Source organism: Protopterus annectens, chromosome 4.part1 (genome assembly GCF_019279795.1).
Source record: "Protopterus annectens isolate FY-2018-M chromosome 4.part1, PAN1.0, whole genome shotgun sequence".
NCBI lineage: Eukaryota > Metazoa > Chordata > Ceratodontiformes > Protopteridae > Protopterus > Protopterus annectens.
In genome coordinates this window covers 627,421,785-627,438,791 of record NC_056734.1, presented here as the reverse complement: position 1 = coordinate 627,438,791, position 17,007 = coordinate 627,421,785, and positions in this window count along the sequence as shown.

The following is a 17,007-nucleotide window of genomic DNA, read 5'->3' as shown; positions in this document are numbered from 1 at the left end:
TCTGGAATCAGGGCAGAATTACACTGACAGCAACTCTTTTGGAATCTGACCCAGACTAGTGTACCAGTCTTCATGAGCAGTATACATCATTAATACACTGTTTAGAAAGATGTGCATAGACTTTGTCTTACTTGAAGAGCTGTCATAGATGATTATTTTCAAGTAATTTGACTGCATTACTATGCCCCTTCTGTCTTTCCATTCTTTTATTGGTACACTTTATCACTGAAGTCTGTTAAATGCCCATACAGAAGACAAATTATAGCAGAGTGTACTGCTTTGATTAAAAAATGCAAAGTGTGTACAGCCATAGGCCCCAATTGCAGAAGACAAGTGCACATTTGAATATTTGTGTCTCAAAACAGTAAAAGAAAATGGAAAGTAATAGATCATGTTTGCTTTTTCACTTGAGAAAAATGAGAAATGTTGATTGTCTGAGAAGGAAATATAGAATATTAGACAATATGTACTGAGAAACAAGTAGAGAAAATATAAGAAAAAGAAATGTCATGTTACAAAATTTGTGATGATCTTTAAAATACTAAAAAAGTTTCTTTGCAACTTTGTCTAGCCTCGTTTACTCTGTGACATTTGCCCAGTTTTGTTTATTGTGTTTAACTTGGTTCTAATGTCACAGACAGAATATTTGTCTTTCTCCTTGGTTATTATTTGTTCCTGTACTGATTTTTGGGGTCGTAGCACAAGCACTGCCTCTGACTGTACTGCTGGCGGTGATGTATATTGTAGCTGGCTAAGAACATAGCACCCTCATTTCGCCACCAGTACAGTACAATATTTCTTTATATTGTTCTTCAGGTACTTATGGTGATCATCAGGTAGTCATAATTGTGGTAATTTAGCAGGCCCCTCCAACTACTACGCATCACAGAAGGTTCTTCTGTCTGTGATCTTCATGCAGAAGTTTTATCATCGCCACAACACGTAATAAGAGTACTGTTGATGCCACTAGAGAAGGTTATACAGCCTTTTTGCGGCAGCCTCATATCATTGCAACATACATTGGTTATGCAGTTAGATCCTGCTGTTGAAGCTCCTACCGTCATACTGTTTAGATAACTTCCTACAGTGTTTTAAAAGGAAGAGCTGTTGCCATTTATCTTTCATCCCCTCTTCCTCATTTTATTTCCTCTTAGAAGAGTAATTTGTCTTTGTCAACAGAAGAGAAGCTATGGTTGGGCAAAGGGACAGCTTCTCCGAGCACACTATGTTAAGGGGGTACTATCAGAAGATGCAGATTGTTTGTAGTGCTGTGGTGGCATTTATTTCCATATCAGCATTCCTGAAATGCCAGTCCAAAAATGAAATAACTGTGTACTGACTAACAGGACTGCTTGTTTTCTGTGTAGTATAACATGTAGCAAACTGGATGCTGTGAACGTAGCATCTGGTTTGCTGCAGTTAGAAGATCATTTTTTTTAATTTGCTGTCAACTTGAGGGGCACCGAGATTTGGCTACTTGTTAGTGAAGGAAGGAACACTAAATAAGGAAGGAGCACTCAGGTAATGGACTTTTCTTTTTTTTTCCCCTTCATACTCAACTTGAGTAAAGGGTCACCAGATTATGGAACGGCACTAGGTACTAAATGAGCCAACAGTGGCTGTGTTCTTAAAAATTCCTTTCTGGGGCATTTTTCCCCCCATAGAGGCTTCAGCCCCAACTACACTGCATTTGATAAGAGTTTGAATAATGAATTCAACATATAATCAGCCAGCCAGGAGAAGTAAGTTTGAGTGACAGATCACCTACTGCCCATTAGTGTGAGGGTGTGGGGCTTTGTTTTGCAGAGGCATCATCTGTGGGTGACCAGAGGCTAGCTCCATCTACATATTACATTTGGCTTGGCTTGCTTGAAGATAGCAGATGGAAGCTCGAAGAGATGTTTTTCATTCTTAAGCCTACAGCCCTACTGGAAGAGTTGCGCATTAAAGAAAAATGTACCGTTTTGTAAGCTGGACCGTATTGTGTTACCAAACTTCATCTGCTTTCTCCAGCATGTCAGCAGAGCTTTAGCTTGCTCATAAAGTACCTGGTACAGTTCCCAGATCTTTCACTGCTCAACTGTAAACTGAGACAAAAAAAAGATCCATTCCCTGAGCTGGCATTCTTTAACTATACACTGAGGAGCAAGGTCCGTTCCTCATCTGGTGCCCCTCATACCACTCAAATCTTACATTAAAGAGTGGAAACAAAAAAGGTCCTCTTTCTGAGTTTAGGACAAAAAAAGTCTTCTGCTTTAAATTGTTATAGATTGCTTGCTACAACTACGTAGCAAGTGGTTTGCTACACTCCCAATACCACCCACTAAGCTTTTCGGTCATGACAGCAATTACAGTATTGGCATTCATTCCCGAGTTCCAGTATTGCAATGACTCCTGATCAGTGACTGGGATCATGCCGCCTAACACCTTGACTGTGGGCTGCCTGCCCCTTCTGCCCTGTTGTAATTACACTTCTGTATATTAAGTGGGGTGGCAGTAAGGCAACTGCTTCATCCCTTACCAGAGGGATGACTCTTTTCATGGTGTATTTTGGTGTACTGAAGCAGGAGAGGAGGACAAAAGGGTTATTGACGGCCAGTAGGCGATTAGATTGTTAGTAGAGTGAAGATTAAAAAAAAAAGCCCATCCAATGCAGGCCAGTGAGAAGTCGTCGAGACTTCCCTCTGTTTTGATGATATTCTTTGGGCAGTTGAGAGAAGACTTTGCATTTTCTTCACATGTCAAGCTCCAAAAAGATATCGTCTTAAAGAAGTGGATTTCATTATTTGTTCAGCCTAGCAGTTCTTAGTGAGTCTGCAGAATATCAGGCCTCTGAATTCCATCGTGACTAGGACAAGAAACCAACAGCTGACTGTGTTGTAATTTCAGTTGTAGAAAGTACACCACCCCATACCATTTAATAGCTCACACACTGAACATGGCTTACTGGGTAAATCAGTATTTGTATCCTTGGCCTTGTTAGAAAGAGTATTAAATTGTCTAACATAATCTGTTACCAGAGGTTTGTTTTTGCTCAGACTGTAATAGCAGTGCAGGACTTAACTAGACTCATCTGCCAGGGCTGTCATAGAGCTTCACATAACTATAAATATACAGATTTGCTTTTATCTTTGATGTACATATGATTATATTGTTACTGCAAGCAAGCTGGCATTCTTGGGTGTTGACGTAGTAGACTGTATCTTTACATATTTTACTAAGGATCTGAGAATAGGTGTAGTGGATGCCACTTTTGATGATGATCTGTTTGGGTTGCAATAAAACAAAATGTTTCAGGAAGAGTAGTGAACACAATATTGTCAAGGTTCATAGGTTGGTACTAGGCTATCAGCCCTAGGGCCTATACAAGCCTAGCCATAACAATTCCCTGGCTGTTTCTTCCCACATTATTTACTTTCCTAGACCCCTGTCTAGCAGGGCGACTGACGTGATCCCTGGGGTGAATTTCCTTTCTCCCATCCAAACGTCAAGGTTCCTCTTGAAGAGGTCCAAAGAGGCACTCTGCTTGACATGTATGGGCAATCTATTCCAGAGTCTGGGGAGTCTCTGGGTCAGGAACCTATCCCTCCAGCATGTTTTGTTTATTGTGATGACAAGGTTTAGATCCCTGGAGCATGTAGCTCTGAGGGATTGGGATTTCTTTAAGTGTAGCATGTCCAACAGCTCTGGGTTTGACATTGCCTTGTATGTTAAGCAGAGATCGCCTCTGAGTAGACGATATGCGACAGAGTATAGCTGGAGTTTTTTAAGGCGGTCAGCGTAGGGCATCTGCTTTAGGCCTGTGATTCTTTTAGTGAGGTATATCTGAGGCCTTTCCAGTTGTTGCAGATGTCTTGAGAGGTACATACCAAATGGGGCATTGTATTCTATAATGGGTCTAATGAGGGATGAGTACAGTGGGACAATGACCTCCTTTTTCCTGGATGAAAAGCCTTCGTGATGAGGTGTGCCACATAGAAGGATTTCCTGACTGTTGTGGCGATGTGGTTATCGAAGTTGAGACCACTGTCCACCTGTGTCCCTAAGTCTCTTATCACCCTTTGTGTTTAGTGTACTGCCACCTATATGGTAATTCATGGATACATGTTTTTTCCCAAAGGGGATAACAATACATTTCTTGGCATTGAGCTTGAGCCCATGGCTCTGGCACCAAGCATCTGTTTCTGTAAGGCCCTTTTGTAGAGTATCCACATCATTTGGGGATTCAATAATGGCTCCCAGTTTGCAGTCATCTGCAAACTTTGTTAGCCAGAGTCCCTTAGTGTTGACCTGTACTTCAGAGAAGTAGATGCCAAACAAGAGCGCCCCAGGACTGAACCCTGAGGTACTCCACTTGTCACTTGTCTGGAGCTGGATTTGGAGTCGGCTACTTTTACAGTGTGGGTTCTATCAGTAAGCCATTTAGCAACCCATTGGGTGACATAGGGATTAATACCCAACTTAGTAAGTTTATCTATGATTCCAGAGTGGGGGATGGTGTCAAAGGCCTTGGCAAGGTGTAGATAGGCTGTGTGGACCACCTTACCCTTGTCCATGGCTCTGGAGACTGATTCAAAGAAGTCAATCAGGTTCAGGAGACAAGATCGGCCCTTCACAAACCCAAACTGGGTGGGGTCCAGTGTTTGAAGGTTGCCGATGTCTTTGTTTATAAGTTCCATGATAATACGCTCCATGGCTTTGCAGATAAGGCTTGTCAGACTGATGGGACGGTAGTTTCCGGGATCCAAGGTGGATCCCCCCTTGTGGATTGGGATAACTGTAGCTCTGCGCCGCTCAGTGGGCACGAAACCTGAGGTGAGGCTATGATTAAACATGACACTTAGGTGAGGTGCCAGTTCATATTGTAGTTCATGTAGTACACAGCCCGGGATGTCATCTGGTCCCATGGATGCTGTATTCTTGGCTTTAGAGAGTGCGTTTTGTACCTGTGTGGCCATTATTACTGGAATTTGGCAATCTTCCGGTATTGAGATGGGCCATTTAGGGGGTGAGAGGGGGGTGAAGTTGGCACTAAATCGAATCGATCTGCCAGGATATTGGCAATATCCTTTGGATCAGTATATTTATTGCCATTCTGTTTTAGCTCAGAGCAGATCTGAGCATTGCCATTTAGATTCTTGACATAGTTATAGAATGCTTTGTGGTTGTCTTTGGAATCTTTGGCAATTTTATTTTCATAACTAGCTTTGGAGGATTTTATGAGGCATCTCAGTTTCTTACTGAGGCTAGTAAGGGAGTTTTTTGCATCCTGGGATTTTCCTCTTTTCTGCAAACGTTTCTTCCTTTTGTTGTAAAGTTTGTTTATGGCAGGGGGCCACCAGATTGGCTTCCTTTTTGGATGAGAGCATTTTGGTTCTATTTGGGATGGCACGATTCATGCATGAGTGGATGTGCTCGTACAGTGCCTTAGTGTAGGATTCAGCAGTTGAACTTTCAGTTCCCGCCTGCATGGGTGTCATGAAGTTTGTCACTGCTGACTTGAGTAGCATGAAGTTGGCGTTGGAGAAGTTTTTATGGTGGTGTCTTTACTGGGGTGGGGTGGGATGTGGATGTTAAGGGTGATTAGCTTATGGTCAGACCTGACTAACGAGGGGTGACCATAGGTATGGAGCATTGATTTGCCATGTTGGTAATGACCAGGTCTAGGATATTGGAGCCCCTGGTGGGACTATGGATTAGTTGATCCAGGGCGTTGGAATTTATGAATTCCAAGAACCGCTGCAAAGGTGTTGGGACATGAGTAGTTTTCCCAGTTAATGGCAGGGTAGTTAAAATCACCCAGTATTAGGGTGTTTGGTTCTATCTTAATATTTTCCAGTATGTTTAAAAAGGTGTAGTGAGAATCTTGGGGTATGGTGGGGGATCTGTAGCAAGCTACAATTTGGATTGCAGTCTTACCTAGTGTTAGTTGCACTTGGAGAATTTCAGACACATTGTGTTGGCCAACTAGCCTGGTGGTATGAATATCCTTGGTGAATATTGACACTCCTCCACCTTTAGTGTTTCGGTCCTGGTTTGGTGGCCGAAAAGTGTGGTAAGAGTTGTAGCCTGGTATTGCAGGGGTGCTCTCTGGAGCCTTGAACCAGGTCTCAGTTACTGCACAGATATCGATGTTCTCCATTTTTAGGAGTGCCTCGAGAGAGTGCATTTTGAGGTTTAGACTTCTAGCATTGAGTAGCATTACCTTCAGATTTTGCATGCTTGTACCTGTTACGGTGGTGGTTTTGTCCTTTGAAGTTTGCCTAAAAAGGCACTATAGGGGTGGCAAGAGCCTTAGCCAGTAACCTGAATCCCAGGGGCGACAGGTGCAGACCATCTCTGGCAAAGCATCGTGGTCTGTCAATCATGTCATCCCAGGCAGACAGATACTGGATCCCCTTTGAATGACACCATAAGCTTAGCCAATTGTTGAAGTCAATCATTTTATCCTTATATTGTGGTATCATTCTGGGCGAAGGCAGGATGCTACTCAGGGCTATGGTCATACCTGCCTGGGCCACATGATCCGAGAGCTCTTTCATGTCTCTTTTCATGTAATCCAGGGAGGTACGTCTCAAGTCATTCACTCCAACATGGACAATGACAGAGTCATATTTGTACTTGTTGTGGAGTGACTTGAGTGCATGCATTATGTGGCGAATCCTGGCACCCGACAGGCAGCTGACTGTAATTTTCTCCTTATTCAACCTGGTGAGAGGGACATCAGTGTGCCGGACTATAGAGTCACCTATGACTAAAGTGTTAGGTACATTGTCTTGCCTTAGGGGCTGTTGCTGGGTGGCACACTGGTGTTGTGAACTATGTGACACATTGGTTGTGATTGGTGTTTGTTTGCGTTTCAGCTTCAGAGGTCTTTGTTGCTTGGGCAGGTTACAGTTAAGGGCCTCTGCATATGTGGATTTAGTGTTGCTATATGTGGGTGTTGGTGGTGCGGGTTTAGAAGGGCTATGTGTTGCTTGAGGTGTAGTGTGGGTGTTAACCTTCTCCTCTTGACTGTTTAGCACAATCTTGGGTGGAGAGAGCTTTGCTTCCATTTTGGCTATGTAAGTGCATCTCTCGCAGGTTGTAGTGTTGGGAGGAGAGGGTTGTCAGTGTACATGAGGCAATTGCTGCATTGCCCCAGTATGCCCAGATTCACCAGGTGGACAGGAGAAATCACTGAAAGCTGACCCTTGGACATGCCTGGTTTGGGGCTTTTTTTTTCTTTGTAAAGTACAGGAGCTGTTTCCTTAGCAAGGTACTTTGCAATTATAGGCTGTTTAGTGCCTACTATTAATTTCTCCTTATTAACAAGGAGAGTTCAGTGTTTGTATGAGTTTAAGGCTTCCTAGTGCTTTCCAGCAGGTATTAGAGAAAGTGCTAGTCACAGGGATGCTTAAAGGTAAGATTGAAAAGAATGCACTCTGCAGTGTGCACTACAGAAGTTAGATGTGAAAGTAGGTAACTTGAGTTTTACCTATTTAAAAAGTTAAGGTTTAGTGGAGAGTTACTATTTTTAAAACAGCAAGATGGATTGAAAGGGGTGGTCACTTTTGTAATTTGGTACTATGAAATACTGTAGGATGGCCAATAAATTTAAATAATTGAAGGGTGGGATTTCAAAATGATGATTTTGTGATTACTCACATAAGCCAGTGAAAGTAGAGAGAAATGAGATATATGGTCAGATTAACATAAGAGGCGGGCAACTAGAAAGACAGTGGTATTTAACAAGACAACTTAAATGGGTGGGAGGGCAGGAAAAATTCTGCCTGACTCAGAACAGAGAGAGCTGTGGTCTCTTTTGAAGTTTTAATATGCTGTTAAAACAGAATGCAAGCAAAACACAAGGTAAAGAAAACAAATTACAGTATTCAAAATATAGAAAGGCAATACAGTAATACAAAAAAATATAAGCAAACTAACCTTTCCTTCACAGCAAAGTGTAGCAGAGTCTGGATGAGCCTTTCTGGTAAAGGTGAGTTACCTGTGTACCTTCAGAAACTTACGGTGGTAAGAGAGCTTGTTGTCTGGTTTCCCATACAATAGTATAGATGACTTTCTACTACTACTTATTCCTCATCCCTAAGAAACCCATGGTCTCAGCTTATTAAATCTCCTAGAAAAAGTTTGTATTGTCTTTGTTCTCCATATTGCCTGTTCACAAAGGAAGAAGCAGTGGGGATATGCTCTCTGGGCCTTGAAGATCCATCCTCAGAAGCCTTTGAGATTTCTACTTTTTATATTCCCATCTGATCATTTTCTTGAATTTTTTTACCTTCCTTGGGTGCATGACAGCTTCCTGCTGGTACATGCAATGACGTCACATGTCAAGCTAGGAGAGTGTACTGACCTAATGTTTGTCTTGCAAAAGTTCCCATGTTCACTGCATAAAGTACTAAAATCTTTGGAGCGTTAGTGTAGTTCAAGTACTTCAACTTAGTCACTCTCAGGAAATGAATTATGATGCTCAAGCCCACCTGCATTCTCTCCCTGAGAAGGTTGAAGTTGTGGAAAGTACGTATTGCAGAAATCAGTAGAGTTGTCCACACAACTCATGCTGGTGCTAAATGTGAAGGTAAGAGATTTCTGAGGTCAGACATTAGTCCCATCCTGTTATTCCTAAGTGCATCTTTGAGGCAGCTTTGAGTCGTGTGTTCCACCCCCATCTAAAGAGAAGTTGAGTTTCACACCTGTTATCAGTCAACAGGAGTATGTGAAGTGTGACCATCTTGGAAGGTATATCTTAGAATATCCATATCTGATACAAGAGAATCTGGAGCAGTACCATTGCATACCTTTCCTATGTGACTTGGTCTGTTAAGTCCCCCTGCACTAGTAGTAGTCTTCTTTCCACTTCATTCAACCACCACCTTCTTCAGGTCATGCAAGACTCAACTCCCTGCCTAGTGATGCAGAACTCAACAGCCAGGATAGAGGAGAACGGTCTTAAATCACTTGGATTTAGTTGTGTGATGCCCGGGAGACCTGTCTTCACTGGTGTGAGAGTATGCTATTAGGGAGCATAGACTTTTTGCCATTATTAGTTTTTCTGCAAGCCACTAAAGTTAAAATGCCCTTTCAAGCATACACTTCACCAGTTAACAAGATGTAGTTGTCCAACTTCCATCACTTGCTTCTCCTTTTCTTGACACATCCAGGTCATATCTCCCCCAAGCTAATAGTATAAAAGGTGGTCTCTCTCTCTCTCTTTCTCTGTCTCATTCATTGAATAGGTAAATGGATTCAGAGGATCTAGAGGTCCTTGTCTCCAAGACAGAAAAAAAAATTGAGACTTACCCTTCATAGAGCTCCCAGAAGATGACTAATGGCCCCTTCTTTGGGGGGGCATATATTCTACTGAATTCCATAATAGAATTGCATGATGCTGTTCTACCTTCCCTTTGAAATGCTTTTTTTACTGTCTGGTAAGAAGGATGAGAATCTCTGTTGTTGTGGATATTCCTTTTACAGCCTATGAGCCTAGATCTGTGCCATAGAGCATAAAGCTCTGATGATGGCCCCTTTGGATGTCTGTCACCCCTGAGTTGTGAGTGCCAAAGTACTGGGGAATGAATGGCCTCACATTCGACTGGAGGTGGCTTAATGGTTTCCAGCCATTGGGAGGGGCACATAGAAATAAAAATTTTTGCAGACAGGAAACATCCAACTTCTGCTTCCCTTAATTGTAAGAAGGGTGATGCTTTCTTCATGTCTGTGACTGAGTGGAATGACAGCCAAAGGTTCAAAATGTAAACAACTTTGTGATTTTGTTGATGTAACATTAGTTCTAGTGACCACAGCATTTTTTCATCTTGTTGCCAGAAAGGTGAATCTAAAGCACTGGATAGGGTAGGTATGTGGGTGGTGTTCTTTGCCACCCACTGGAGCATAGGTCTCTGAACTGTTTCTCTTACTTCTTCAGTTTCTATTCTTTCCTAGTTTGCTAAGCACTGGAAAAGCTGAAAGAGCTATATGATTCTTTGGTCAGAGAGGGTCTGGAAAAGACTTTTGCTACAACCTCTGGAGTGTACTTCTATTTAACCTGCTAGATCTTGACTTTGCTGATACTATGGTTACAGTAGCAGGTTCAGAAATGTGCCCATACTAGATGGGATGGCTAAAATGGTTTTCTTTTGAAGATGATTCATGTCAGGGCATTCTTAATACCCTTTCCAGGGTTATGTTCTGTTTAGTGAGGTTTGTTAAGATTTGTTGGAGAACCTGCAAAAGTGGAAATGGGTGTTTGCTATGGAGTTTTTTTTTGATTCCCTTCCCCACACCCTGATATTTCTTCAAGTCCACCCTATTCTCCAGAATGACAAATCCCTTATCCATTAGACAAGGAATCCTACCAAATGTCACGCATTGTTACCTTCCTCAGCAGTGGTAGATAAGTCCTAAAATGGGACAGTTCCATTAGTTCAGCTATACAGTCATTATGGGCTTCCAAGATTGCTTGAACCTGGCTGCCCAGACCTATACCAATGTGGAGGGCCACCGCAGAGGATACTGGCTGCTAGACATGGTCATGGTTGGTCCTTCCTGATATCCACTCATGGTCGATTTAGTCTCCCAAAAGCTTTTCAAATTGGCTCAGACTATTCTTCACAAAAAAGCCTATGAATCTTCCTCCTTTGGAGAAAGGCAAAGGATTCTTCCATTTCTGTCTTACTCTGAAGGACACTTAAGACCACACAGACATCAACAAGCATATTGTGTACAACAATTTTTTTGGATAGCTAACTACCCTGCAAGTGTGATGGGTAGTTTGATGGTTGGTTCTCAAGCCACCAGCTTATAACATGAGGCGTCAAATATTTCTTGTTCATGTTTGCTTCAGTAATTCCAAAACCATGCTGTGTACAAGGTTTTAAACAATTTCCTCTTAAATCTTACACAATGGCAAACTGAACTGCATTAATATTTGAATTCTGTCTAGTGCAGATAAATAGAGATATTACCTGTTGTTTTTATGATATTAATTTATTTAGATAAAATGTTCACATTTTTCTAAATATCTGTTTACGAAATATTACAAATCTAATAGTTACTGTGTTTACTTACTGTGACTTATAAAAGTTGGTTTAAGACCTAGAACCTAAAGAATGCTACCACTATAAAAGAGTTTATGCTGAAGAGTTTGCCATTTATACTTTCATAATCCCTATGGTTTCAGAGATATGAATGTTTGTTTGAAATGTGAGGACATAATTTGATACTATCAAAAGGCTTAGGCTCCGCCTATTGGAAGTTAAAATGCAAACTTCCTGAGCTCCACTGGAGTGAATGAGTTAAGTACTAGTCTCACTTGCTGAAAGTTCAGAAGCACCCTTTAACCAGTTGACACAGAACCCTCCAGAAGCCAGAGGGTATAGATGATGACCTAAAATGGGTGTTGCATGGCCCTGTACATTCTGAATTTCCGAGTTGCCCAGAACTCCATGAAATGCAGTTGTAATGCAGTGAGAGTACCACATAGAACAGCTACCATGGGTTCTGTGGTTAGGGACATGACCTGGTGAGGACACAGCTCCTGCCTGAGCACATAGAGACAGAACTCCCAAGCACTTCTGGACAATGAGCTTCCATTTGGACCCCTATAGAGAAGGCATTTAAGAGGCTGGTGGAAAATGAGAGAAAAAAAAAACATGCTGTTAGACAAGAATCTTCATCACTCTGCACCAAAATACAGATATGGAGCTGTCTCACTTAAAGCAGGCCTTTGTGTTGGAAGTAATAGAGATGAGGCACAGAAGAGTAAGAGGGAGCCAGTACAAGGAAAAATATTAAGCAGACTCCAGGAGGAAACCTGGAGGGCCATGACACAGTTTTATAACTTGGCAAAGCTCTTTACCCAGCCAACCCCCCAAATCCCACCCCAACCAAACAAATCCAAAGCCCAACCAAACCACCAAGACTACCCTCACCCCACAACTACTTGTGACTCATTTAGTATCACCATTAAAAATAGGAGGCCGACAATCCCAATTCATACAGTAATGGGAGACCTTTACTTAGGACAAGTGTGGTCTGCAAATAATGAAACTGAGGCACAGAGAGCATTGTCAAAAAAGCCAAAATCCCTAGGCAATCCACCAGTTCCTAAAGATCAAATGCATCTTACTCCTCCACCCCTATTAAGAGATGTATCCCAGGAAGCCACGCAGCAGGTGCTATTAAAGGAGGATGTTATATTTTTTCCAGACATTTTTTTCAGGTCCCAAAAAAAAAGAAGGGATTTGTAGACCCATTTTGGGCCAGTCAGGATTAAACAAGTTTCTTACTATTTCAAAGTTCAAATTGCTAACCCTGTTGTGCTTTCTACTTTTACTTCTGCAAGTGTACATGGTCACTCTGTAACAAAAGGATACCCTCCTCCACATCCCCATAACCAGAATAAACAGATTATTCTTCAGGTTCAAAGCAGAGGATTTCACTACCAATTCACCTCATAACCCTTTGGTTTGTCTGCTACTTCCAGGGTCTTTATGTAGTGCCTGTTTTCACTAATTGTAGAACAAAGGGCATTCATGTTTACTCATACGTGAACTTGGGGCATTCATGTTTACTCATACGTGGACTTTTCCCCTATCCAGGCAGCACCCATGAAGAGAATCCAAAAGGCTCTAACAATCTGAGATGTTTCCAGTGCTTCATTCTTTGCTGAAGTTACCCTAAGTTGCATCTTTCACCCATGATACAAGTGTTTTTTCTGGGAGCATTTCTGGTCAGGGGACAACAAATAGCCTTCCCTCCTTCCTTCTGAAAAGGTTCTCTTTACGTCTCAGTATTTCAAGACATTTTTCAAGTAGAACCATATCTCTGCAAGTGAGTTCCTCACGGTCTTGGACTGCATTGCCTATTTCATTCTAATGTTTCCCTGGAAAGATTGCACATGAGAAAATTAAAATAGTTCAAGAAAGAGGTCGTGCTAACATGCCTGAGTCCCTGCAGTGTCCATTCTATTACTATCCATCAGAAAAGAACTTTTGTGGGTAGACCAAGGTCATGTCAACCTTGGAGTCTCATTCACATTAACCTCAGGATCTTGGGCCTTCACTACAGAGCCTATGATTCAGTTTGGGTAGCCTATGTTGCAGACCTAATGATTCAAGGAACTTGTGACAAGGTTTACAGAAAACATCTCAACATATTGGGTATGAGAACATTCAAGTCCATTTGGTAGCAGGGAAAGTTGCATATGCAGATAGACAGCACCATAGTGATGTAGTATTTCAATAAAAAGAGAGGTACTCACTTGTACCTGCTGTATAAGCTAGCAGTGCAAGCATGAGAGATGGCCTAGTATTTAGGTTTGATCCTCCGTGCAACTTGTATCCAGTCCCTGGAGAAGACATAAGGGATCTCTACGAATGGATTGTAAGTATAGGTTTATTTATGGATATAGTCACATGTGGGGTGTGCCAGCAGTAGACTTTTTTGGTTCCCAGAAATCTGAGCAAATACAGTGCTTGAATACCAGCAGTTGGGAGCCTGGGCAGCAGATGCCTTCTGCATAAACTGGGGAAGTCTGTTTCTATATGTTTATCCTTCAACACCCTTGATCTGTAGAGTATTACTGAAAGTGAAACAAGACAGACCAGAAATGTTATTAGTAGTTTCATTTTGACCAAGGCAGCATTGCTTCATCCTTCTGCTGGGCCTAGTAAAAACAAATTTAGTCCTGTAGCTCAGCATGCGAACCTCTTAACACAGAACAGGGGTTCTCACCTGTCTGTCACACCTCTACAAAATGGGCCTAATATATGCATCAGGTATGGTAAATGTATCGGACATCTTCGCATGTCTGCCACTAGGCCCACCAACCCTACTCCTAGTTGCTAGTTAAACGTTTAAGATATGCTGCATTTGTAACCACGAAAAAAGAAAATCATTCCACCATGGAACGTAAGTTATATCTTGGAAAAGTTCACCTTGATAACTGTATACTTACTTTCTTTCCTGATTTCTGGTGGTGATAGATTCTTTTTGGGTGGGTACCATGTTAATGGAACTTTTTTCATCAATCTAAGGTGCAAAGTTAGGCCTTTCTTAGGAAAGGTACCTTCATTAAATGGTTGTAATAGTTTGCTTTAAGTGTAGACAAATAGTTTATTTGCCAGTGGAGGAGCTGTACTGTAGCATATCTTGTGTTACCTTTGTTCTGTACAAAACTGTTTAGCTGCACTATTGATGAACTAATTACATGTTTTAAGTCTCTGTTCTGTGCCCAAACATGTTCTCTTACCTGGATGACTGGTTGGTTATGGCTGCATAGAGAATTCTTTGTAACATTCTTGCATTGGGTGCTGCCATTGTTACAGACTTGGAGGTCTGTACAAACTGATTGAAGTGCTATCTGTGAACCTGCTTCTATGGGTTACCTTCTTAGAGGAACTGTAGGGACTTCTTTTTTTCTGTAGGTTATTCCCACCCATAGAGAGGGGTACAGTAGATCACAGTCTTGCAATCTAGATGAAGATGCTGCAGATGGTAACTTCCCTGCAATTCTTGAGATTTATTGTGACCACAGTTTTTATGGTGCAGTCCCACACCTAAGGATGCAACTTGTGCAGTGACCATTGAGGTGGCATTAGCCTCCTCCTGATGTTTGAGCCTTCATTTTAAACTAGAGTGATGCATGGCTTCCACCAATCTCATTATGGTCCTTTATTTCGTACAACAGAACCTGTTGCATTGATCTGATGATGAATGCTTTGCTAGCAGGTTGAGAGGCTCTCAACTGCTTCATGGTTCCATGAAGGTGGATCCCACAACAAAGAGGATCCACAAAAAATAGCTGGAGCCAAAAGTGGTGCATTTCTCACCCTGTTTTGAAACGGTTAAAACTAGACCCTTTCCTGTTCCACTTAGAAAATCTGACCATGTGTTGGTGTGTGAAGAAACAAGGTGACAGTAACTCATAACCACTGTAAAGGAAGGTTATGCATGTGTGGTAGGCAATAAAGACTGGGCATCGCCTTGACAAATTTTCTCATCCTGACGGAAATGAACATGCTGACAGCTCTGAGCTTTACCCACCTCTTAAGAACCCCCCCCCCCATCCATGGGATTTAAGCTTATTGATTAGTAAGTTTGTATATCCCCCTTTAAACTCACTAGTTTACTAGTTCATTGTTTCTGAACTTTGTGGCATGGAAAGCTGTGTTGTTAGCTGGCTGGCACCTCTACTCACAGAATCCCATATCTGAAAGTAATTGTATTTAGGGAACATAATTACTTTCATGAGGATCTGATGTCCATTGATCCATGTTTTCTCCTGAATATAGTTTCAAAATTGTCATTGTCCTTGATCAGAGTTTATTAATTTCCCTGTTTTGTTTGTGGGGACAACATCCAGGTAGTTTGGCTGTGTACTGCAAAGTATGGCTTTACATGACTAGAGTACAAAAGCTCAGGAAGATAGAGCGACAAGCAATTGTTAAACAAACCCTTTCCAAGTGAATTGCTGAGTGTTGTGTTTTGCCACTGAGGTGGTAAACTTTCTGTTGAAAAATGCTGCTGTCTGGCCATTCCACCAAGGTAATAGCTAATCCTAGTTCTTGTTTCTAAAGTGTCTCCATTGCTAACCTTTTTGCAATGGCCACATGGTCATTGGCTCCCACCTTCACATAGCATTATTATTTGAACTGTGATTCCTGGAGTCAAACCTCCATTGATACCGCAGTTATTCAGAAGGAATCTGTCTTCTGAGCCTTTGTCTTTAGGCCTTCTTATGTCCCTTACCTGTCAAGAGGTAGGGGGCACAAGGTTAGTGCTAGCTGCTGGAAGACCAGAAGGCTGTGAATTCTATTCCCACTCCAGGTACTTGGATTCATTTTCCATTCCTGACATTCCACTACAGCAGTGGAGGTACTGCACTCCTAAGTGAGCCATCCTGCAGAAGAGATGTTAAACTTAGAGTACATCTGCCTGAGTTGGTGGTAGCTTGGGTGAATGTAAAAGATCCCATGATATTTATCAAAAAGAGTAGGGAAATCTCCCTGGTGTCCAAGCCAAATTTCCCCTAGTCAATGTGAATTCCATCTTGGGTCATCCTTGAAGAGACCGCTTGCCTAGTTGCGTCTAACCTAGTTAACAAAGCATGAATAAAAAAATAAATAAAACAGATCAATTTTTCATTGTTTGAGATTCCTCCCCACTTTTGCAGAAAGCTTCCAAAGTCATATATCATATATTCACTCACCTTCTAATTTAATTTGTAAGGAAGCATTCTGCAGTAGTGGTGGTTTTTTTTTTTTTTTTTTTTTTACCCTTCTGCTGTGCTCCTATGTCTTCATAACTTCTCCATTCGTATGTAGATGAATTTTCTTCTAAGCTGGACTAGTTTACAATTTAGTGTATTCTTCAGGGCTAACTTTAGGTGAAGGTGATGCCTTAGACAAGGGTTAATTTGTGTCCCCCACTGGTGTATTCTAATTTCCTGAAGCTTATTCCCCACTCATTAGCGGAACACCCCCTCAAAGTACTTGTGTTAGTCATGCTTTACCTTGTCGCAGAAGAATATGATTTATGTCAGCTAGTCTTTTTACATGTGTGCTTCAGGAGTTAGCAAATATGTTTTTATGTGGTGGAAGGAAAACTCAATCTCCCATGCAGACAGCTTCAGTCCTGCAACACCACTGCAAATATAACTCTGGTCATAAAGCCTCAGAGCAAGTTAATAATAAATTTGCTAATCACCAATTTAGTGAAATGGGCTTGATTGTCCAAGGCATTATTAAAATGCAAGTCAAGGACACAACCAAATATACTCCCACTCACCTCCCCACAATTCAGTGTCTTATTTACTGTTCCAAATAGCTATTACCCTCCCCTCAACCCCGAGTTTCCATGACAGACTCAAGATTCACTGCCTCTTTTGGAATATGTGCCAACTTGCACCAACAGCATTATTGAGAGTATAATGTTGCTGCTTTAAAGAGCAGCAGCAGACAGGAACGCAAGTTAATGCAACTCCGTAAAACAAAATAGGAGAAAAAA